We start from the raw sequence: 22,717 nt of genomic DNA on the forward strand, positions 1-22,717 counted from the left end.
AGAACACTCAACCCCAAATCAGCACAATACACATTATTTTCCAGAACACATGGAACATTCTTGCAATAGAATTAGACCACAAAGCAAGCATCATTAATTTAAAAATAACTGAAATACTACAAAACATCTTTTCACATCACAATGGTATGAAATTAGAAATGAACAATAGGAAGATCAAGAAAATAAAACCAGATACATGGAAATGACACTACCCGGATAAAAAGTACTAGGTAACATAACAAATAAAAACCTAAAATTTAAAATTTCTTGAAGCAAAAGCAGGGCTTTTGTAGCAATAAATATCATAGCAATAAAAAGTGTGCACATCCAAAAAGAAGAAAGACCCAAAATAAACACTTTAATGTATAAGAACCAAAGTCAACACTTTAACACATATCCAGCAATTAGAAAGAAGAAGAAAAAAAAAAAGTAAGCCAACAGTCACCAGAAGACAAGAAATAATAGATTAGAGAAGAAATAAATGAATTAAAATAGAAAAAATAAACAGAATCAGCAAGATAATAAATTGCTTCTTTGAAAGGATTAATAAAATTGACAAACTATTGGCAACCTAACCAAAAAAAGGAAAAGACGTAATTAATATGCATACAAATGATATGGGTGACATCACAACAGAACCAATGGAAATAAAAAGGATAACAGCAGAATAGGATAGAAAACTTCCAAATGCATTTCATGAAGCAAGCAAAACTATAGACCAATATCCCTCATGAACATAGATGCAAAAATTCTCAACAAAATACTAGCCAATGGAATTCAACAACATATCAAAAGAATAATACATCACAACCAAGAGGGATTCATTCCAGGGATGTAATAGTTTATTATTAGAAAAAAATATATATACTATTCCACAGTATAGATAATACAAAGGGGGAAAAAAACACATGATCATATGAACTGATGCAAAAGAGACACTTGACAAAATTCAAAATCCATTCCTCATTAAAAAAAAAAAAAAGCAAAATAAGAATTGAAGGGAAATTGTTCAACATAATTAATAGCATATATATATATTCAACAGTCAGTATTACCATCAATTAAGAGTAAAAGAGAAAGCATTCCCTTTTTTAACAGGAACCTGACAAGAATGCCCTTTATCACCACTCCTATTCAATAATATCTTGAAAGTCTTAGGTATATGCAAGAAAGAAAAATTAAAGGCATCTATGGTAGGTGGTTCACACTCACCAACCACTCCTCAGATATCCTATACAGGGTCATTATGGGTCAGAAATGACTTGAAGGCACTTCACAACAACAATGGGCAAAATATTGAACAATGCAGAAAGCAACAAAAGAGACGGAAAAACCTTCCCCTCTCTCTTCTTGCTCAATGCCTAGGGAGGAGCCAGCCATCTCAACCGGCATCATGGCTGCCTTCAGACCCCTGGTGAATCACAAGGTCATCAAAAAGAGGACCAAGAACTCCATCCAACATCAATCAAATCATTATGTCAAAATTACGTGTAACTGGCACGCAAGCCCACAGGCATTGACAACAGTTTGCGGAGTTTTAAGAACCAGGTCTTAATGCCCAACATTGGTTATGGGAGCAAAAAGAAAACAAAACTCATGCTGTCCAGTGGTTTCCGCAAGTTCCTGGTCCACAACGTCAAAGAGGTGGAGGTGCTGCTGATGTGCAACAGAACTTACTGTACAGAGATGGCTTACGTTTCCTCCAAGAACCGCAAAGTCATCATGGAAAGAGCAGCCCAGCTGGTCATCAGAGTCACCAATCCCAATGCCAGGATGTGCAGTGAAGTATATCAATACATAGTCAGTTTTTTAGTTTTATTTGTGCTAAATAAAACCATTTTAAAGAGCTGGGGAAAAGAAGAAGAAAATGGAAGGAATACACAGGGTCATTGTACCAAAAAAGGTTAATAGTCAACCATTTCTTGATCATATGATCAAGAGCCAATGATACTGAAGTAAGAAGTCCAAGCTACACTGAAGGCATTGGCCAAGAACAAAGCTCCAGGAACTGATGGAATACAAATTGAAATCTTTCAACAAACTGATGTGGTACTGGAGGCACTCAACTCATCTAGACCAAGAAATTTTGGAAGACAGCTACCTGGCCAAGTGATTGGAAGAGATCTATATTTGTGTACATTCTAAAGACAGGTGACCCAACAGAATATGGAAATCATAAGACATATCATTAATATCACATGCAGGTGAAATTTTGCTAAAAATACTTTTTCAAAGACCGCAGCAGTACATTGACACGGAACTTCCACAGGTTCAAGCTGGATTCAGAAGAAAATGTGGAATGAGGGATATCATTGCTGATGTCAGAAGGATCTTTTCTGAAAGCAGAGAACACCAGAAAAATGTTTACCTGTGCTTTATTGACTATGCAAAGGCTTTCTATTGTATGGATCATGATACCTTGTGAGCACTAACGTGTGCCTGACCCAAGCCATGGTATTTTCAATAACCTCATATGCATGTGAAAAATTAAACAATGAATAATTGTAGAAGAATTGATGCATTTAAGTTATGGTGTTGAAGGAAAATATTAAAAGTGCCATGGATTGCCAAAAGAACGAAAAACTCTGTTGGAGGAGATATAGCCAGAATGCTCCTTAAAAGCCAGGATGGCCAGACTTCCTCTCTTGTACTTCGTACATACTATCAGGAGAGACAAGTTCCCAGAGAGGGACATCATGCTTGGTAAAGGAAAGAGTCAGCAAAAAAGAGGAAAATCCTCAACAAGATGGAATGGTACAGTGGTGGCAGCAATGAGCTCAAGTGTAGCAACGATTGTGAGGTTGGTGCAGCGCGGGGCAAGTTTCCTTCTGTTCTGCATAAGGTCGCTAGGAGTTGGTATGGAGTCAAAGGCACCGAACAACAACAAATTGGCATAAGATGAAGTAAAACTCTATTTGTAAATGACTTGAAAATTCTAAATAAATAAAACCGTTTTATCAAAAGAAGTATTGGAATGTATTGAAATGTATTGAAATAAATAAAACCATTTCATCAAAAGAAGTATTGGAATGTATTGAAAGATTCAGCAAAGTGGCAAGGTACAAGATTAATGTACAAAAAAATCAGTTGGATTCTTATACACTAATAAAGACAGCTCTGAAAAGGAGATTAGGAAAGCAATACCATTTACAATAGCCACCTTAAAGATGAAATACTTTAGGAATAAATCTAACCAGAGAAACAAAAGACCTACACAAAGAATGCTACAAAACATTAATACAAAAAATTATATGTATAAAAGAAAGTTACAAAAATGGAAGAGTATACAAACCATGTTCATGGACAGGAAGAGTCTACATTGTAAAAATGTCAACACTATGCAAAGTAAACTTTAGATATAACAAAATCCCAATTTATATTCCCATGTCATTCTTTAAAGAGATGTAAAAATGATCATTAATTTTATATGGCAAGGAAAGACACCTCAAGAAAGCACTGCTTAAGAAAAAGAACATAGTTCGAGGACTCTCACTCCCTGATCACAACCACAGTGGTCAAAACAGCCTGGTACTAGTCCAAGGGGAGATGCATAGATCAATGGAAAAGAACTGAACACCCAAAAAGTAAATCCATCCACAGTCAGTTGATGTTTAACAAAGGGCCAAAACACAATATATGGGGAAGAGATAGTCTCGTCATCAAATGGTACTGGCAAAACTGGAAATCCATTTGCAGAAGAAAGAACCAAGAGCCACATCTCACACCGGATACTAAAACAAACTCAACACGGAATAAAGACCTAAATGTAATACCTGCAACTATAAATACCATTAATAAAAATAAATAAATAAATAAGACAAACTTAGGGACTCAAATGCAAGGCATAAATATACTATCAAACACTACTAAAAACACACAAACAGCAGAAGACAAAATAGATGACAGATCTTCTAAAAATTAGACACGTGCATCAAAAGATTTTGCCAAAAAAATAGTAAAAAGGGAGCCAACAGACTGAGAAAAAAATATTTTGCAATGACATGTCAGACAAGAGACTCACTTCTAAAATATATGGAAACGACACTGCCACAAGAAAAAGGCAAACAACCCAATTTAAAAATTAATAGACGCTTCACCAAAGAAAATATTCAGGCAGCCAACAAACAACAATGAAATGTCATCTTATACCAGCATTAATAGCAAAGTTCAAAATAAAGAAGACAACAAATGCTGGCAGAGTGTGGAAATACTGAAATCCTCCTACACTGCTGGTGGGGACTACAAAATGGTTCAACCACTGTGAAAAATGGTGAGGCGCTTCCTCAGAAAGTTGGAAATAGAAATACCTTATGACCCAGCAATCCCCCTACTTTTCATATAGCCACAAAAAATAAGAGCCAAGACACGAACAGATACATACAGTGCACTGATGATATATACGCACACCAATGTTCATCACAGCACTATTCACAACTGAAAAAAGATGCAGACAGTCTAAATGCTCATGAATGGATGAGTGGATAAACAAACTTTGGTACAAACATACAATGGAATGCCATGCAACACTGAAGAAAATAATGAATCTGTGAAACACCTGGAGGACATTATACTGAGAGAAATAAATCAATCACAAAAGGGCAAATATTGTATAAGACCACCATTGTAAAAACTCAAGAAAAGGTTTTCATTCCAAAAGAAACATTCTTGAATGTTTACCAGGGGTGGGACTGAAGGGAGAGTAATTCACTGGCTAGAGGGTTGTTGCTGTTGTTAGGTGCCATAGAGTCGGTACCGACCCATAGCAACCTTATACCCAGCAGAACAAAACACTGCCCGATCCTGGGCCAACCTCACTACTGTTACCACGCTTGAGTCCATCGATGCTGTCACTTGGCCAATCCATCTCATTCAGGATCTTCCTCTTTTTCTCTGACCCTCCACCTTACCAAACATGATATCCTTTTCCAGTGACTGGTCCCTCCTGACAATATGTCCGAAGTATGAGAGACAAAGTTTGGCTATCTTGGCCTCCAAGGAGCACTCTGGCTGCTGCATTTCTTCCAAAACAGATCTATTGGTTCTTTTGGCAGCCCATGGCACCTTCAATATTCTCCTCCAACATCAGAAATAGAGGGCAGACACATACATACTAACTTGGGTGAAGGAAAAGCTATATACAAGAGGGAGGTTGACAGAAGAATGATGAAAACAGATGAAGACACAGGGAGGTATGGAAGGGCTAAAGGAGACAGAGGTAAATTGTGATATATACACAACTTTGGAACAATAGTGTTCTATGTGTATATACATGGACAGAGACAAAGGCTGAATGGGTATGGGAGAAAAAGTGGGATATATATATGTATACACAAATCCCATAAATATATAAGAGTTTAGAAGCGAATATTTGAACATGGATAACCACAGGGAGGAAGTGGGGAAATGTTATTGCATAGAAGAGATTGTAATCACTGAGAGAAAACAAAGTATATGATTTGTGAGGATAAAAGTGATAGTCTTATCCATAATTCTTCACACAATTCACAATAAAAGTTTAAAAATAAATAAATAAATCATGTTAATTGCAACAGAGATAATATAGTATAAATGGCTCACCAAATTTGAAAGCATTAAACTACAACAGACAATACTATAATATTTCATATTTTATCTCTGTGCTCATTCAGTAGCTATTTTAATTTTTTGTCCCATGCAACACCAACCATGACTATCCTTGCCAGATAACAGATAATTTCTAACAAGCTTTACATCATAAGCACTCACTCATCTTCACTGAGAAATAAATTAGCCCTAGAAATTAATGCTAGTTATTAAATACAGGAACACTAGCCATTTTATAGTCAAATCTGTTTCACAGAATCTTTCATGTATGAACATGCACTAACCAATAACCCTCATTAGAAGAGAACAAAGGAAAGGAAGTAAATAAAAAGGAAGAGTGAGAAAGTAGGGCCATATTTCTAAAACAGTAACCACTTGAGGAATAAAAACCTAAAAAAAGTGACTTTTCTAAAGGGGAAGGAATGAAAAGGGAGGCAGGTCTATTTGTAAATGAATAGCTGATAAATTACCCAGCTCTATCAGTGACTTTTCCTGAGAAGATCCTAACCCAACTAAGCAAAGATAACCTACTTCTTTCTAATGAATTTGAAACATGTTTTCCCACAGAAACAAAAAATATCAACTTTTTTTTTAAAAAATTGAGATTGTACAGTTTACAGTTAATACGTAAGGTACCTTTTGGGTTAAAATGACTTGTATGCTAGTCTGGGAATAGAGCCAACTTTTTTATAGCATTTCAGTGAGGGGAAAAATATGTTCCAAGTTCCAAACAGCTGCCTTACACATAAACTTTTTTGAAATACAACCAGTTCATATGCTGGAAACTCTGTATTTAGGTTAGGTTTCAGGGGATTCAACTTGGGTCTAGCATTTCTGAATATGTTTTGAATGAGTCACTTTACATTAGGCCTCTTCATTCAGATAGTGCAGTTTCAAAGACACCCAACTTGTCCAGAGGTAAATTAACTTGCTTAACAATTTTATAAAACCTGTAGCACAGCCAAGAGAAAGACTTCAAGCTGGTAGGGTTCTTTTCTTCATCTGTGAATGGACTAGACTAAACTTCTTTTATCACAGTGATCCATACCAATTGGTGGATTGAAATACAATGTCATTGGTGGATTGAAATACAATGTCACTGCTTATTTGATGTAGATACTCGAGTTTTTTATATATACAGACTGTGATAAACAGCACAGGCCAATAAGTATTTGTTTACAAACTAAGAGGAATTATCATTAATTTTTGAGAGTCTTGAGACACTATATAAAATAATCTAGAAAGTTTTCTGGGGAGGCTGCAAAATGTGAACTAAAGATTATTTTATTTAGAAGTATGTTAGATACTGTAAACCTAATGATGATGTCATTGATGACTACACTGAAACAGGTAGAAAGGAAAGGACAGGACGTAGTAGGGCCAAATAAGTCACTGACTGGTGTCACAGACTACTGCTATAATTATTAGCACGGCTTCATTTGTTTATGAGTTACTTTAATGTGCCACTGATGAGTAGCTCAAATGACTCAAGTTACTGAATATAATGTTAGGCATCTTTAGAGCAGCCAGACTGTGCCACAGACATTTATATACATTTTCTATGGTTTAAGAAAACAAAACAAGAAATGTCAATGTTCTTTAAGAAGAGAGACCAGAATAAAAGCCATGTTGACCTAACTGTAGACACCCATTGGTGCTCTGGTGTTTCTGAAGTTAATGGACATACTTGTGCTCTTTTTCCAACACACTTCCAGGATATTTCATGCACTTCCAAGACTAGCAGATGCAAACCATGAATATGAGGGGGCCTCAAAAAGTACATGGAAAAATGGCTTCAAAGATGATGGAACTTTTCCAGAAACTTTTTTGAAGCCACCTTGTATCTATTTTTACAGGACATCTCTTACCATTTGAAGAACCTTCTATCAGTATATAATTAACAAGCTCAACTTGTGCAAAATCAGACTCACTAGTTCACCTCATAAAATGGACCTTCTTGTTTATATTTTCTCCATCTGTGGTTAACCCTGTATTTCTGGCTAGGAACTTTCATTTACTACTGACATCAGAGTTGCCTAGAGTGCCTTTTGAAATGCAGATAGATCAGTACCCTCTACCCAAGGAGCTCTGGTAGCTTAGTGGTTACAATCCAGCTGCTAATTTCAAGGTCAACAGTTGGAAACTACCAGCGATTCCGCAGGGGAAAGATGAGGCTTTCTGCTCCCATAATGATTTACAGCCTCGGAAACCCTATGCAAGGTCACTATGGGTCGTAATCGATTGAACGGCATTTAACAACAACAACAACCCTCTACCCACCTTTCCAAAATTAGAACCTCTATGGGTGTCACCTGGGATTTTTCAACAAGCTACTCAAGGAATCTTAATGCACACTGCAAGTTTGAGAATCTCAATTTGAGCTTCATTCTTCAATCACCCAGTTTATTCAATACCTCATGTCCTTCCGCTGTCAAATCTTACTTCTACTACCATAGTCCAACATCCTAAACACACAATTTGAAAAATGTGGACCAGATTCCTTCAAATTAATATCTCTAAGACGTCATTTTTATTTTCGCTGTACTATAATTTACCATGACTTGGATACCATTAATTAACACTCATCTTCCTAATTTAAGGTGGTATTGTTGTTAAATGCCATGTAGTTGGTTTCAACTTTTAGGTACCCTGTATATGATTTCTGAGGAGCAGTTAGTGGGTTTGAACTGCTGACCTTGCGGTTGTGACCTTACTTATCCTACAGTGACATAATTTGTCCCCAACCTATTTTTCACCATTGTCCCACACGAACACACTACTCAAGTTACAAACCATCATTTAACATGTTGTTGTTAATTGTCATTGAGTCAGTTCCGACTCATAGTGACTCTGTATAGAGTTCCCAAGGAGCAGCTTATGGATTTGAACTGCCAACCTTGTGGTTCACAGTCAACTGCCGACCTTACAGTGCCACACTTATTAATTGTCCTCTTATTCTCACATCCTCTACAACCAGCAACTCAACCACCCAAAATCTATAATTTCCTTCTCTCTCATCTATCTACTCTTCAAGGAAATGCTTAATTCTTAAACTCCCTTCTAGGCTCACAACATACCACATTATCTCAATTGTTTTCAGACATTCTTCTAATCTTCATTTCCTGCACAGTAATTTCTATAAGGAGCTCTGGTAGCGTAGTGGTTACACATTGGGCTGCCAACCTCAAGGTCAGCAGTTCGAAACTACCAGCAGTTCCATGGGAGAAAGATGAGGCATTCTGCTCCTGTAAAGATTTACATCCTCGGAAACTCTGTGCACGGTCACTATGAGTCGGAACTAACAAGGCAAGGCAATTTCAATAAAACGTTTATTTTTAAAAATCTCTCCTTTCCTTGACAATGCCAGTATTGGGTCTTTGTTGCTGTTTGTTAGGTGCCATCAAGTAGGTATCAAAGCATAGTGACTCTATGAACAACAGAACAAAACACTGCCTAGTCCTGGGCCAACCTCACAATAGTAGCCACTCTTGAACCCATTGATGATGCTGCCACTTTGCCAATCCATCTCGCTGGGGTCTTCCTCTCTTTCTCTGATCCTCCACCTTAACAAACATGATATCCTTCTCCAGTGACTGAGCCCTCCTAAAAATATGTCTGAAGTATGAGAGACAAAGTTTGGTCTTCCTGGTTTCTAAAGAGCATTCTGCTGTATTTTGTCCAACAAAGATTTGTTTGTTCTTCTTGCAGTCCATGACACTTTCAATATTCTCCTCCAACACCATAACGCAAAGGTATCACTTCTTCTACGATCTTCCTTATTCACTGTCCAGCTTTCGCATCCATATGAGGTTATTGAAAATACCATGGCTTGGGTTAGGTGCACATTAGTCCTCACAGTGACATCTTTGCTCGTCAATACTTTAAAAGGTCTTGTGCAGCAGATTTGCCCAATGCAATATGTCGTCTAATCTCTTGAGTGCTGCTTCCATGAGTGTTGATGGTTGATCCAAGAAGAATGAAGTCCTTGACAACTTCAATCTTTTATCCATTGATAAGAATGCTGTGTATTGGCCCAGTGGTGAGGATCTTTGTTTACACTGAGATGTAATCCATACTGAAGGCTATGCTCATCAGTAAGTATTTTAAGTTCTCTTCATTTTCAGCAAGCAAGGTTGTATCATCTACATTATCTCAGGTTGTTAATGAGTCTTATTCCATTCCTGATACCACATTTTTCTTCATATAACCAGGATTTTTGGATATCTGCTCAGCACACAAGTTGAATAAGTATGGTGAAAGACTACAACCCTGTCTCATACCTTTCTTAATTTTAAACTATTCAGTGTTCCCATGTTCTGTTCGAACAACTGCTTCTTCTTGGTCCACGTACAGATTCCTCAGGAAAACAATTAAGTGTTCCAGAATGATCATACTTCTCAATGTTGTCCACAGCTTGTCATGACCCACACAATCAAAAGCCTTTGCGTAGTCAATAAAACACAGGTAAACACTTTTCTGGTATTCTCTGCTTTCAGCCAAGATCTATAGGACATCAGCAATGATATCCCTCGTTCCATGGCCTCTTCTGAATCTGGCTTGAACCTCTAAAAGTTCTCTGTCAATATATGCTTACAGCTGTTTCTGTATTAACTTTAGTAAAACTTTATTCACATGGGACATCAAAGAAATTGTCCGATGAATTCCGCATTCTGTTGGGTTACCTCTCTTTGGAGTGGGCACAAATATGGATCTCTTCCAATCAGTTGGCCAGATAGTTGTCTTGCAAATTTCTTAGCAGAGATGAGTGAGTGGGTCCAGTACCACCTCACTTTCTTGAAAGATTTCAATTTTTATTCCATCAATTCCTGGTCTCTCGTTCTTTGCCAATTCCTTTGATGCACCCTGGACTTCCTCCTTCAGTATCATTGGCTCTTGGTCATATGCTACATCTTGAAACAGTTGAACATCAATCATTACCTTTTGGTGCAGCGATGCTGTGTATTCCTTCCATCTTTTATGGATGCTTTCTGCATCATTAAATAATTTGGCCAGAGAATCCTTCAATAACAAAAGTCGAGCCTTAATTTTTTTTCTTCAGTTCCCTCATCTTGAGAAATGTTGAGCATGTTCTTCCCTTTGGGTTTTCTTTCCCCTTTATTTCTGACTCCCAGGACCAACATTCAAGGTCCTATCAACTACATTAAAACAGTTAACTCCAGTTGGTCAAAGTTCCTTATGACTGTCCCCAATCATAAGTTTAGGAGTTTATTCAATCTAATCTTTTTACTTAGAATCATGTTTTCTTTATACCCCATGAATCCGAATATTAGATTTCTTTCAACATACAATGTTCTGAATATTTAGATTAAATAAACATATCTGACCCTTTTAAATCTAGGAAACACCTTAGCAAACAGCAAACTAAAATATGAAACCACACTTTAAAAAAAATTATATGGTGATTATTTATAAGAGCGAGCTTCAAATTTTCATTTAAAAGACCCTAAGAACTAGATGGTGCCCAGCCACCACTACCAACTGCTCTGAAAGGGATCACACTATGAGGTCAGAGGCAGAGTGGGAGACAAAGTAGAACAAAACTCAAAATTATAAAAATAAAAAAAACTGGTCAGAAAAACTGAAGGAATCCGAGACTACAGCCCTCTGCCATCCTTTCCTTCTGGAACAAAACTCACTCTTGTGGCCCAGTTATCAGCCAACAGTAGAGAGGTATATGGGGGAAACAACAACACTAGAGATCAAAAGGGCAACATTTACCTAAGGCAAAAAAATTAGGACCCGAAATTTCATCACTGTTTTAAATGGCTTCAACTTGCAATTTAAAAAAAAAAAAATCTGTCCAGGAAATAATTATTTTCTCCCCATTAGTCTTTTTTTTTCCTGTAAAGGTTTTTATTTGGGGGTTAAGGGGGGCACAGTGGACAGGGATCTGCTCTGTCCTCCTTGGCAGCCGCTTTCCTCCTGGCAGCCAGAACGTTGTCGAGCTCCTCTCGCTTCCTATATGCGTCCCACCCTCTTCTTGATGAACTTGAGTGCTCGCTTGTCCTTAGAGACTTGAGCAGCTCCATGGCCCAGCGCTCATAAGGCGCAAAGCCACACAGCTCTCAGATCACGTCCTGCATGAACTTGGTGTGCTTGGTGAGGCGCCCAATGCGGCGGCTGTGCCTCGGCTTGCTCACGTTCTTGGTTTAAGGCCAAGGGCCATAGGGAAGCGCACAGCCATGGCTGCTTCTCTTCAAATGGCGGCTGCGGCGGAAGGAGCCCCATTAGTCTTTATATACGACAATGGAATAGGCTTTAGAGTCAGAAAGTGTGTATAAATTCGAAGAGTATAAAGTCCGAGGGCTATTTGACAAGTCCCTCTGTCTCGCTAAGCCTCAGTAGTCCTGACTTTGCCACACTGCACTTACCTGGACCACCAAAAGTCCAAAGTATTCCAGGTCATTTCAGTCTAATCTTCAGTTTAATTTTCCTCAGATTCAGGCCAGTACACACCTAATTGCAATCCTACTTCCACTTTAATTGGCCATACATTCTTTTTTTCTACCTCAAAAAAAAAAAGAGTTTCTAAGAAAAAAAAAAAAAAAGAAAACACAGCTGGAACAAGTTAGTATCCTGGTCACTCTCCCAATGCTAGAAAAATAATAAATCTATTATTCACGGGGTAAAGCTTAGCTACTTGTGACAAATTGAAGGTTGAGAAAATATTTGCACAAACAGTCATCAAACCAGTTGAGAAAGGGCCAAGGTAGAGGTCACTGCCAGATAATGAGCAACCAGTCACATATGTAGACAAAAAAAAAAAAAAAAAAAAAAGCCTTAACAACGTAAGTTAGGAATGCATCACTTCATCCATGAAAAGTTGCTTCCTTCTCCTTTGGTCTATGTTTGATTTGCATCAGTGTAATAAATCCTGAAGGCTGAAGTCACCATTAATTTTACCTAGTTACATGTCTGGAACTAAAACTTACAGTAGACAAACTGCCAAATTAAAACAGTAAGACCATGAATAATAGGTACAATACAAAACCAAGGCTATATGAAAAAAACAGATAACCACATTTATTCATTAAAATCATTGACGGCCTACAGTCACCTTCTGTGTGTTTATGAGTCATCAGGGCAGAAAATCTTTGTACATGATATTGAATGGTGGCAAATATATATATTTATATTCTAATTTTAAATCAACACACTACAAAAATACACAGTGGGTGATATGCTGTACACCAAATGCAAGAGAATATGATAAAGAGTTTTTTTAAATGATGAAAGACTTATTCAAGGAAGAGCTTTAAATCAGGTTTTAATGGAAATTGTGGCTACAAAGACAGAGAATAACTTAGAAAAGGGAGAAACCATTTTTATGTCTTGACCTTATTTTAAATTTCTGGAAATGTCAATAGATGTACAAAGTGTCTTCTATTTTTCTTTTTAATAACAATGAGGATCTTGAAAAAATGCTTCAATTACGTTATTGCTACTACAAATTGAAGTATTTTTAAAAAGCCTTCAAGAATTCCCATTTCTTTTTTTCTCCAGTGACCTAAAATTACATGTATACATTCTATCAGAAGCCTACTATAATCACTAGAGATTACCATATGCAAAAGGTTCCAAAGTTATATACATTTCACCTGCTAGCTACAAAATATTGCTGTGATGTTGGAAACTATGCCATGGATACTTCAAATACCATCCCAGTCATCACTGATGGACAGGTTTCAGCTGAGTGTTCAGATAAAGACAAACTAGGCAAAAAGGCCCAGAGCTACATGAGCTACTTCCAAATTAGCTAATGAAAACCCTACAGAGCACAACAGAAGGCGGTTCAACATAATGCGGGAAGAGAAGTCTGTTGTTTAAAAGGCAACAATGGACTCAAGCATATCAGCAATCTAGTGGATGGAGCAGGACCAGGTAACGTTTCATTCTATTGTCCATGGGGTCACCAAGTGTTGGAGCCAAGTCCAAAGTAACTAACAACAGAATAGCCTAAATAAAAGGTAAGAGCTATGTTAAGTATAATCAGTTTGTTCCAATGGCAAAAATAACTTAGGCATCTGGCAATGGATAGCAAAAAAACAAAAAACAGTTGTAGTCTTCGTGCTTGGTCAACTTTAGAAATTCATGTTAATTATGAAATTATCCTTAACTGGCTTTTATCATCTCTTGTTGCTGCTAAGTGCCATTGAGTCAGTTGAGACTCATGCCAACTCTGTGTACAACAAAACAACACACTGCGTGATCCTGTACCCTTCTCACAATTGTGACTATATGTGACTCCATTGTGTCAGCCACTGTGTCAATCCATCTCATTGAGGGTCTTCCTTGTTTTCTTTGACTCTCTACTTTACCAAGCATGATTTCCTTCTCCCTCCTGATAATATGTCCACAATACATGAGATATATAAAATGCCATTTACAACTTCTCAACTTTGAAATTATCCTAGACATCTCTATTCTGGCCCCAAATGTATCGGTGTAACTCCTCAGTACCCCACCAGCACAGTGATTGCCACCCACTACAGATTCACTTGACTCCTTAGGCATTTTGATTCCCCTTTCTTCTGTTGCTTCCCCATCAATTAGCCTTTCAACTCTTCTGAAAACATGCTATCACTAGAGGTCCTAGCAAAAATTCTGCCCCAGTGCAGATAGATAGATACTCAACAAATGTTTGCTGAATGAAAGAAAGAAAGAAAGAAAGAAAGAAAGAAAGAAAGAAAGAAAGAAAGAAAGAAAAAAATGAATACAGACTTAAATGAACCACAGAGGCCATCCCATCCAACTCTAATTTGACATACAAACTTTATAAAAGGATTAAAGGACAAAGGTAGGATTGAGAAGTCCACCTCCACTATACCAAGGTGTTTCCTTACGCTGGTTCATTATTTAAATGTATTTCATTTTAATAAACTGGGAATTGTCTATGTAAAAGGGCATATAGGTTTATAAACACTCAAATCCCCAAACATGTTAAACAGAAACATTTTTGCTATATTTACACAATTTCAATCTGGAATTTTAAAGGTTGTGACTTCATACACTCAAAGGTCACACAGTTTACTGATTAAGCACATATGAAGAAGCAAACCCAGGAAATGAAATTATTTTCTCTAAGAGCTACTATGTATTATCCTATTATTCTGTGGCAAATCTTCTGCCTACACTGAAACCCACAGATACAGAAATTCAAAGGAAGCTGTGTTAATATGCTAGCTTGACTCCAGCTGGAATATATACTTAATTCTTTTATGCTGAAGTAAACGACATTGCAGTCACTCAGACACTCAAGATCAAGCTTGAAATTAAATTGGATTTCATTGTGTTTAAGGTATATTTATTTTTTAGAGTACACATGTATTATTTCTATGTATTTTTTAATGCAAGGCAATTTTGCTAGCTAGCGATCAGAATTTTCAGCATGAGTTTCTTTTTCACTTAAATGCCATATGCTTATAAATAGAACACTAGATTTTTTTTCCTTATAAGGAATAATTTCTACATTTCTTTAAACATAAAAGTGAAGGTATCATATGGGGGGAAAAAGTTTTAAACTCACTAAAGAAGAGATCCAACTGGCCAACCAACTCATTTTAACAATGCTTGCAATCATTAGCCATTCTCATCCCAGCAATAATAACAAAATTCATTAAGACAGAAAACAAAAAATTGCTGGCAAGGGTGTGGAGAGACTGGAACTATTTGACACACTGCTGGTTAGACTGCAGAACAGTGCAACCACTGCAGAAAATGAATCGGCATGTTCTTAAAAAGCTGGAAAGAGAAACATCATTTGATCCAGCAATCCCACTACTGGATATATAGCCTAAAGATATAAGAATCAAGACATAAAAAGATGTATGCACACCCATGTTCACTACAGCATTAGTCACATTAGCAAAGAGATGGAAACAATCTAAGTGGTATCAACAGATGAATGGACAAACTATGATACACACACACAACAGAATACTATACAGCATTAAAGAATAACAAAGAATCTGTGAAAGGCCTCTTTACGTGGATGAGCCTGGAGGACATTATGCTGAGTGAAATTAGTCAATTAGAAGTTGGCAAATATTGTATGAGTCCATTATGATAGGGCTTCAAACAATTTGTGGGAAAATGGAATTAAAAGTAATTGAATACTCTTAGATGCCAGAATGGCCATACTTTGTCTCTCATACTTCGGACATATTATCTGGAGGGACCAGTCACTGGTTTGGCAAAGTGAAGGGTCAGTGAAAAAAGAAGAGACTCCAACAAGATGGACTGGCACAGTGGCTGCAGCAATGGGCTCAAGCATAACAGTGTTTCTGAGGTTAGTGCAGGACCAGGCAGGGTTTCATTCTGTTGTGCATGAGTTCACTATGAGTCAGTACCTACTCCATGGTACCTAACAACAACAAAATTAAATGAAAGTGAACAGGATATCTATCAACTATCTTTAAAACACATTCTAGATTAAAAATAAATAAATAAATAACCTGATACCCAGATTATTGCACATGAATTGAGTTCTAAGAGAATGAGCTCTGCCACCTGATCATTGATAAATGTAAAACAAGAGTTGTTATTGTTAAGTGCCATGGAGTTGGTTCTGACTCAAAACAATCCTGTATAGGGTTTCAATCGAGTAGCTGGTGAGTTTAAACCACTGACCTTGTGATTCAAACTAACCAGTGCATTATCCCACAGAATCACACCAGAAATCCAAATCAAGAGTAGGCAGCCCTTCCAAGACTAAGACTCAACAGAAATGCACGCTCTGATTGGTGACCACACACATCACCGATGGGGGAAGTGGGGTAAAAGCAGCAATGAAGCGGCAAGCTAAGCCCTACAATGTTCAGTGGACTTCTGTGTACCCAGTTGGGGACCTGGTTGGCAAGCAGTGTGAGGAGACCTGGGGACTCTTGGGCCCAGAGTCAGTGGCGTGGCTACAGAGGACTCGAGAGGAGAGTGGAACTACTGGCTGACGGGAAGCAAGGGCATATGCACAGGAGCACCCACACTTGCAGATGATACCCACGTGACCTGGACCGGATGACTGGATGATCGGAGCTCAACCAGGAGAGGAAAGAAGAGGGGGAAAAAAAAAGAAAAAAGAATGAACTGATACAGTCTGATGAACTTGACCTATACCTATGGAGCAGCAACTCAAAAGAAGGAAGAAATACTTATAGCAAGAAGCATTTACACCCCCTCCACACACAGAGTGGATGGAGATGGGCAACTGGGACATTGGATACTCAAATGGGGAGGGGGGGACTACAAAGGCAAGAAGTGACTGGCTGACAAGCCTTCAAGAGGGAACCTAATGCCAGGGAGCATGGAGGAAGGCAGAATCTCCAGTAGGTACTACTCAATCTGTCTGGGCGGAGCTGATAAAAGGAAATACAGACAGGTAACTAGAGATACCTGAGATAGAGACAGAGACGACGACGTGGAGTGATGAAGCGGCTGGGGACTTTGGACCCAGAGAGGGAAAGGGACTGTGGGCCAAAAACTAGGGGGGGGGGGGGGGAGTGTAAGGGGTGAGTTTTTAGCATATACCCTTTAGTTCGTTGATGATGCATGGAGGGGATTGGAACCATAGGAATGAGATGATATACGATGGAATGAATGTAAGACTAAGGTTCACCCATGTAAACTATCATATAATTCACAATAAAACATTTTTTAAAAGTAGGCAGGAGAAAAAAGAGTAGGAGAAGATTAACTGATCATCTTCAGTAAATCCCAGAAAGTTCATTTGGAAGTTTCCATCAAGAAGCTCAACTAAGACTCAAACAGTAGAGTCAACACATCTCACATAAGGCATATTTTAAGCACATAATGAGCATTCAAATATGTCCATAATAATTAATATTATTCATAAAAGGAAGTAAAATGAACATTCACTGGCAAACCCATACTCAAAGTCTACTGAAATATCAATAAAAATCTGTTCTAGAAAATGTGCTTAAATTACAAGTAAAATAGGAAAGACTATGTTCACAGCTAACATCATACTCAGAGGAAAAAGACTGAGAGATTTCCCCAAATAATTAGGAATAAGACAGATGTGTGCTCTCACCACTGCAATTCAACACTGTACTATAAGTTCAAGCCAAAAAAAGGAATAAAAAGTTTCCGGTCAGGAAGAAAGAACTTAAACTATCCCTTGTCAGAGATGTATATATACCGATATACCCCTATACATTAGAAAGCAACTAGAGTTAAAAATGAATTCAATAAAATGGCAGGGTACAAGATTAACACATGAGTCAGTTAAGCTTTTTATCAGCCATGAGCAAAATAAAAAAAACGAAATTAAGGCAACATTTAAAATTCCGTTTAAAATAGCATCTAAAAGAATAAAATGTTTAGGAATATATTGAACAGAGAAGGTGAATGACTTGTACACTGAAAACTATAAAGCATTACTAAAAGAAATCAAAGACAATCTAAATATAAAGAGCCCTGGTATGGTGCTATAAGATAGGGCCTGCTAATTGCAACGTTGGTGGTTCCCACCCACCAGTCACTCCATGGAAAACCTATACAGGGTCATTATCAGTGGAACTCATGCTACGGCCCTGAACAACAATAACAAATCAATGGAAGGATAGCCCTGCTTAACTGACTGAAAGACTTAATAATGTTAAACTGTCAATCTACTCAAAGCAATCTATAGATTCCAGGTAATCCTCATCAAAATGTGAACAGTCTTTTTTTTAAAAAAAAAAAAATGGAACGGTCAATCCTAAAATTTATATGGAACCCCAAAAAGCCTCAAACAGCAAAAAGGAATCTTGAAAAGAAAGAAAAAGAAGAACAAAGTAAGAGAACACTCACTCTTACAATCCAACCATACTGCAAAGCTACGGTAATCATAACAATCGGAAATTGGTATAATGACAGCTGCATACATCAATGAAGTATCTATCTGCTTTCCTGCTTTCACCTCTTTGGATTGGAATGGCTGGGCCTGCCCTGTGGTGCAATGGGTTGAGCACATGGCTACTATCTAAAAGGCTGGCATTTCAAACCAGTGGTTCTGTGGGTGAAAGACCTAATGGTCTATGTCTATAAAAACCATAACCTAGAAAGTCCTATGGAGCACTTCTCCACTGTTACATGCAGTCACTAGGAGCTGAAAATTAACTTGAAAATTAACAACACGGTAGTTCTATGCTTAACATTTTGAGGAACCGTTAAACCGTCTTCTGCAGTGACTGACCACTGACTCCTTACTGGCAGAGTGGGGGAAATTCCCATTTCTCCACATCAACAGGAACACTTGCTCAGTTTGCCCAATCTGTAGGTTGTATCTTCACTTTTTCGATGTACAAAAGTTTTTAATTTTGATGAAGTCTATTTTATCTAGTTTATCTTTTGCTGCTTTGAATTTTGGTGTCATGTACAAGAATAAATTATTAAAATTTAGGACGTGAAGCATTACCCCTATGTTTTTTTCTAAGAGTTTTATCATTTTAGTTATCACATTTAGATCTCTGCTTCATTTTGAATTAATTTTTATATGTGTGAGGTAAGTGTCCAGGTTCATTCTTTAACATGTACATATGCAATTGTCCCAGTACCATTTATTAATGGGATTCCTCTTTCCCTTGGTGAATGGACTTAACATCCTTCTCAAAAATCATTTAACTATAGATGTATAAGGAGCTCTAGTAGCGTAGTGGTTATGAATCAGGCTGTGAACCGCAAGGTAAGCAGTTCGAAACTACCAGCTGTTCCGCAGGAGAATGATGAGGCTTTCTGCTCCTATAAAGATTTACAGCCTCAGAAACCCTGTATAGGGTCGCTATGAGTCGGAACCGACTTCACGGCACACAACAACAAATAGATGTATGGATTTATTTCTTTACTCTAAATTAGATTCCATTGATCTATCTATCTGTCACCATACCAGCATTTAATCAGTCACCCTGTCCCCAGCTTTCCTGTGGTCCTAACAGACATTGCAACCAGCTCTATTAAAGGTCCTCATGAACTACTTTTAGATTTTGTGTCCTGAACACTGAGTTCCAAGGCCAACAGGAACTCCATCTAGGGACAAGAACTCTGCTATCATATTCTTCACACAACCACCTCATGAGCTCCTTGAATTGCAGGAGTCCCCCAATTTTTCTCCTCTCTGTGTCTAACAACTGCAATGTTTGTTTTTGCAACTTCAACAACCTCACAATGACCTAGAGACAACAGACAATTTTAGCTCACACACACACACACACAAATAGACTAGAGAAAAGGACTCAAACAAATGATCTAGATGCAAAACCAGAAGACATTTCTGAGAAAGAAAAGGCAATAGAGCTAACTGAAAAAAAGTATTCAAAAGCATGATAATTAGGTACCTTTGAAAGCATGATAATGAAATCAAAGGAAGCAAGGAGAATACAAAAAAAAAAAAAAAATCAGAAAAACACTACAAGAACAAACACAAAATAAATACAAACTTTGAAACAATATAAAGCCTGCAATTAGAAATCCGGGAAATTAATACAAAGATCTCAGAAATGGACAATACAGTGAAAGGGCAAAGGAGTAGATGGCAAAGCAATGGAAGCCAGAATCGAGTTTGAACAGAAATATCTGCTATGCAAGAAGAACAATCATAAAAAATAATTAAAGAATCCAAAAAAAAAAAGCCTAAGAGTTACGTGGGACACCATGTAGAGGAACAACGTATGGGTAATCAGAATTCCTAAACAGGAAGAGACAAAGCAGGGAGAAAACGATCAAAAGTTGTTGGAAGAAAACTTCCCAAACACCATAAAACTCAAGAAGATAAGCATAAAAGAAGCTGAACAAACCCCGCACAGGATAGATTCCAAAAGAAAACCACAAAGGCACATCATAATCAAACATTCCAAAATCAAAGGCAAAGAAAGAAACCTGAGAGCAGCTCAGGGAAAAGCAGAAAGTTACCTACTAAGGAGAATCAATAAGACAAAACTCAGATTTCTCAGCCTAAGCTTGCAAGAAGGCAACGGAATAACATATACAAAACTCTTAACGAAAAGGATTACCAACCAAGAATCATACCCAGAAAATGTGTTCCTCAAATATGATGGTGAAATTAGGATAAACAGAAATTAAAGGAATTTGTTATGACCAGACCGACTTTGCAAAAAGTGCTAAAGGGTGTTCTTTGTACTGACAACCAACAACAATGACAACAACACCCAGAACTCAATCTAGATATAGAAGCATTTAAAGTAAAACAAACCTACAAGACTAAAAATAGGGAAGCAGGCATATCAATATATGATGAAGTCAACTACAAAGCAAAAAGAGGGAATAGTGCAGATACAGAACTTCCAAATGGCAAGGATGTCAAGTAGCTTTCAACATAAAACAGACTATTTTAAATTAAAGGGTAACTCAAAGAAAAATGATACACCTGCATATCAAAAGAAAAAAAAAAGGCCAGTCAGAACAAATTTAGTAAACATCAACACAACAGAAGTAAAAATGAAAAGAAAACTCAGAAACAAAATGAACTCAGTATAGAAAATTATGTGAAACAAATAATCCAGCAGCACCACACACACACACAAAAAAAAAAAAACAGAAAAATGACAAAAATCAATTCATACCTATTCATAATTACACTGAATGTAAATGGATTAAATGTACCAGTCAAGAGAGATAAAGAGCAGAATGGATAAGAAAACAGGATCCTTCAATATGCTGTCTACAAGAGACATATTAAAAGATGGAGACAGCCTAAATGTCCATAAGCAAGAGAATGGCTAAATAAACTTTGGTACATACACACAATGGAATACTACAAAATGCTGAAGAAAAATTAATCTATGAAACACCTGACAACATGCTTGAACCTGGTAGACATTATGCTGAGTGAAATTAGTCAATCACATAGGGACAAATACTGTATGAGACCATTGTTGTTAAGATTTTTGAAAAATGTTTTCTTGGTAAAAGAAACAATCTATGATGGTTATGGGGGGAGAGGAAGGTAAAATTATCCATGGGCTAGAAGGTAGTGGTTAAGTGCCATTGAGTTGGTTCCAACTCAGCAATCCTATATAGGGTTTCCGAGGAGCAGCTAATGAGCTTGAACCACCGACCTCGAGGTTCAAGCCGACCTTGCAGCCCATTGCATTAATCCACAGCACCAGACTAGGACTCCCTAGTATGTACACATGTTAACAAGGGTGACAGAGCAGGCAATATACAAGAGGAAGGATGTTGTAGTTGTTGTGAAGCGGCATCGAGTCACAGAGAAAAAATGAAGATAGAGGGAAAGACGGGAAGAAATGCAATAGCTAAAGTGAATAGAGAGGTAAATGCTATTAACTGTTGGTACATGGAGAAGACTGCAACAATAAAGTGTATGATTTGTTGAATGTAAAACTTATGATCTGCTATGTAAACGTTCACTCAATTCACAGTAAAAAGTTAAAAAAAACAAAAAAATTGTTCATTTTAGGCTCTGAATTGACCCTAAGCAAGTGACTCACGCTACACGTTTGATTTATTTAATACTGAGATTAAGACTCATTAACAACCTACAAAGGCGCTCTGGTAGCGTAGTGGTTACAAATCGGGCTGTGAACCTTAAGGTCAGCAGTTTGAAACTACCAGCTGCTCCGCGGGAGAAAGCTGAGGCGTTCTGCTCCCGTAAAGATTTAAAGCCTCGGAAACCCTGTACAGGGTCGTTATGAGTTGGAACAGACTCCACGACACATAACAACAACAACAACCTACAACATGCATATGATACAACTTTGTTTGCTGAAAACAAACAGGCCTTGAAGCGCTTACAGAAATCAAAGACCATAGTCTTCACTATGGATTACTGAACATTAATAAAACAAATATCCTCATAACTGAAAAGATAAGCAACATCTTGATAAACAGACAAAATACTGAAATTATCAAGGATTTTACTTTACTTTGATTCACAATCACACCAATGGAACAGTAGTCAAGAAATCAAAGTATTGCATTGGGCAGATTTGCTATAAAACATCTTGTTAAAGTGTTTAAAAGAAAAACCAGTCACTTTGAAGACTAAGATACATCTGACCCAAGCCACGGTATTTTCAATCACCTCATATGCATGCAGAAGCTGGACAGTGAGTAAGGAAAGCCAAATAATTGATGCCTT

General features: G+C 37.4%; 1 protein-coding gene and 2 pseudogenes across 4 annotated transcripts in view; 1 reads left to right on the forward strand and 2 right to left on the reverse strand.

Moving 5' to 3' along the window:
- PPP1R9A (protein phosphatase 1, regulatory subunit 9A) overlaps positions 1–22,717 on the reverse strand; it is a 445,759-nt gene that overhangs the window by 363,853 nt on the left and 59,189 nt on the right. The gene's annotated exons all lie outside the window — the stretch shown is intronic.
- On the forward strand, positions 1,394–10,874 carry LOC102831916 (annotated as a pseudogene).
- Positions 11,469–11,788, reverse strand: LOC102832299 (annotated as a pseudogene).

Source organism: Chrysochloris asiatica, unplaced genomic scaffold, assembly GCF_000296735.1.
Source record: "Chrysochloris asiatica unplaced genomic scaffold, ChrAsi1.0 scaffold00010, whole genome shotgun sequence".
Taxonomy (NCBI): domain Eukaryota; kingdom Metazoa; phylum Chordata; class Mammalia; order Afrosoricida; family Chrysochloridae; genus Chrysochloris; species Chrysochloris asiatica.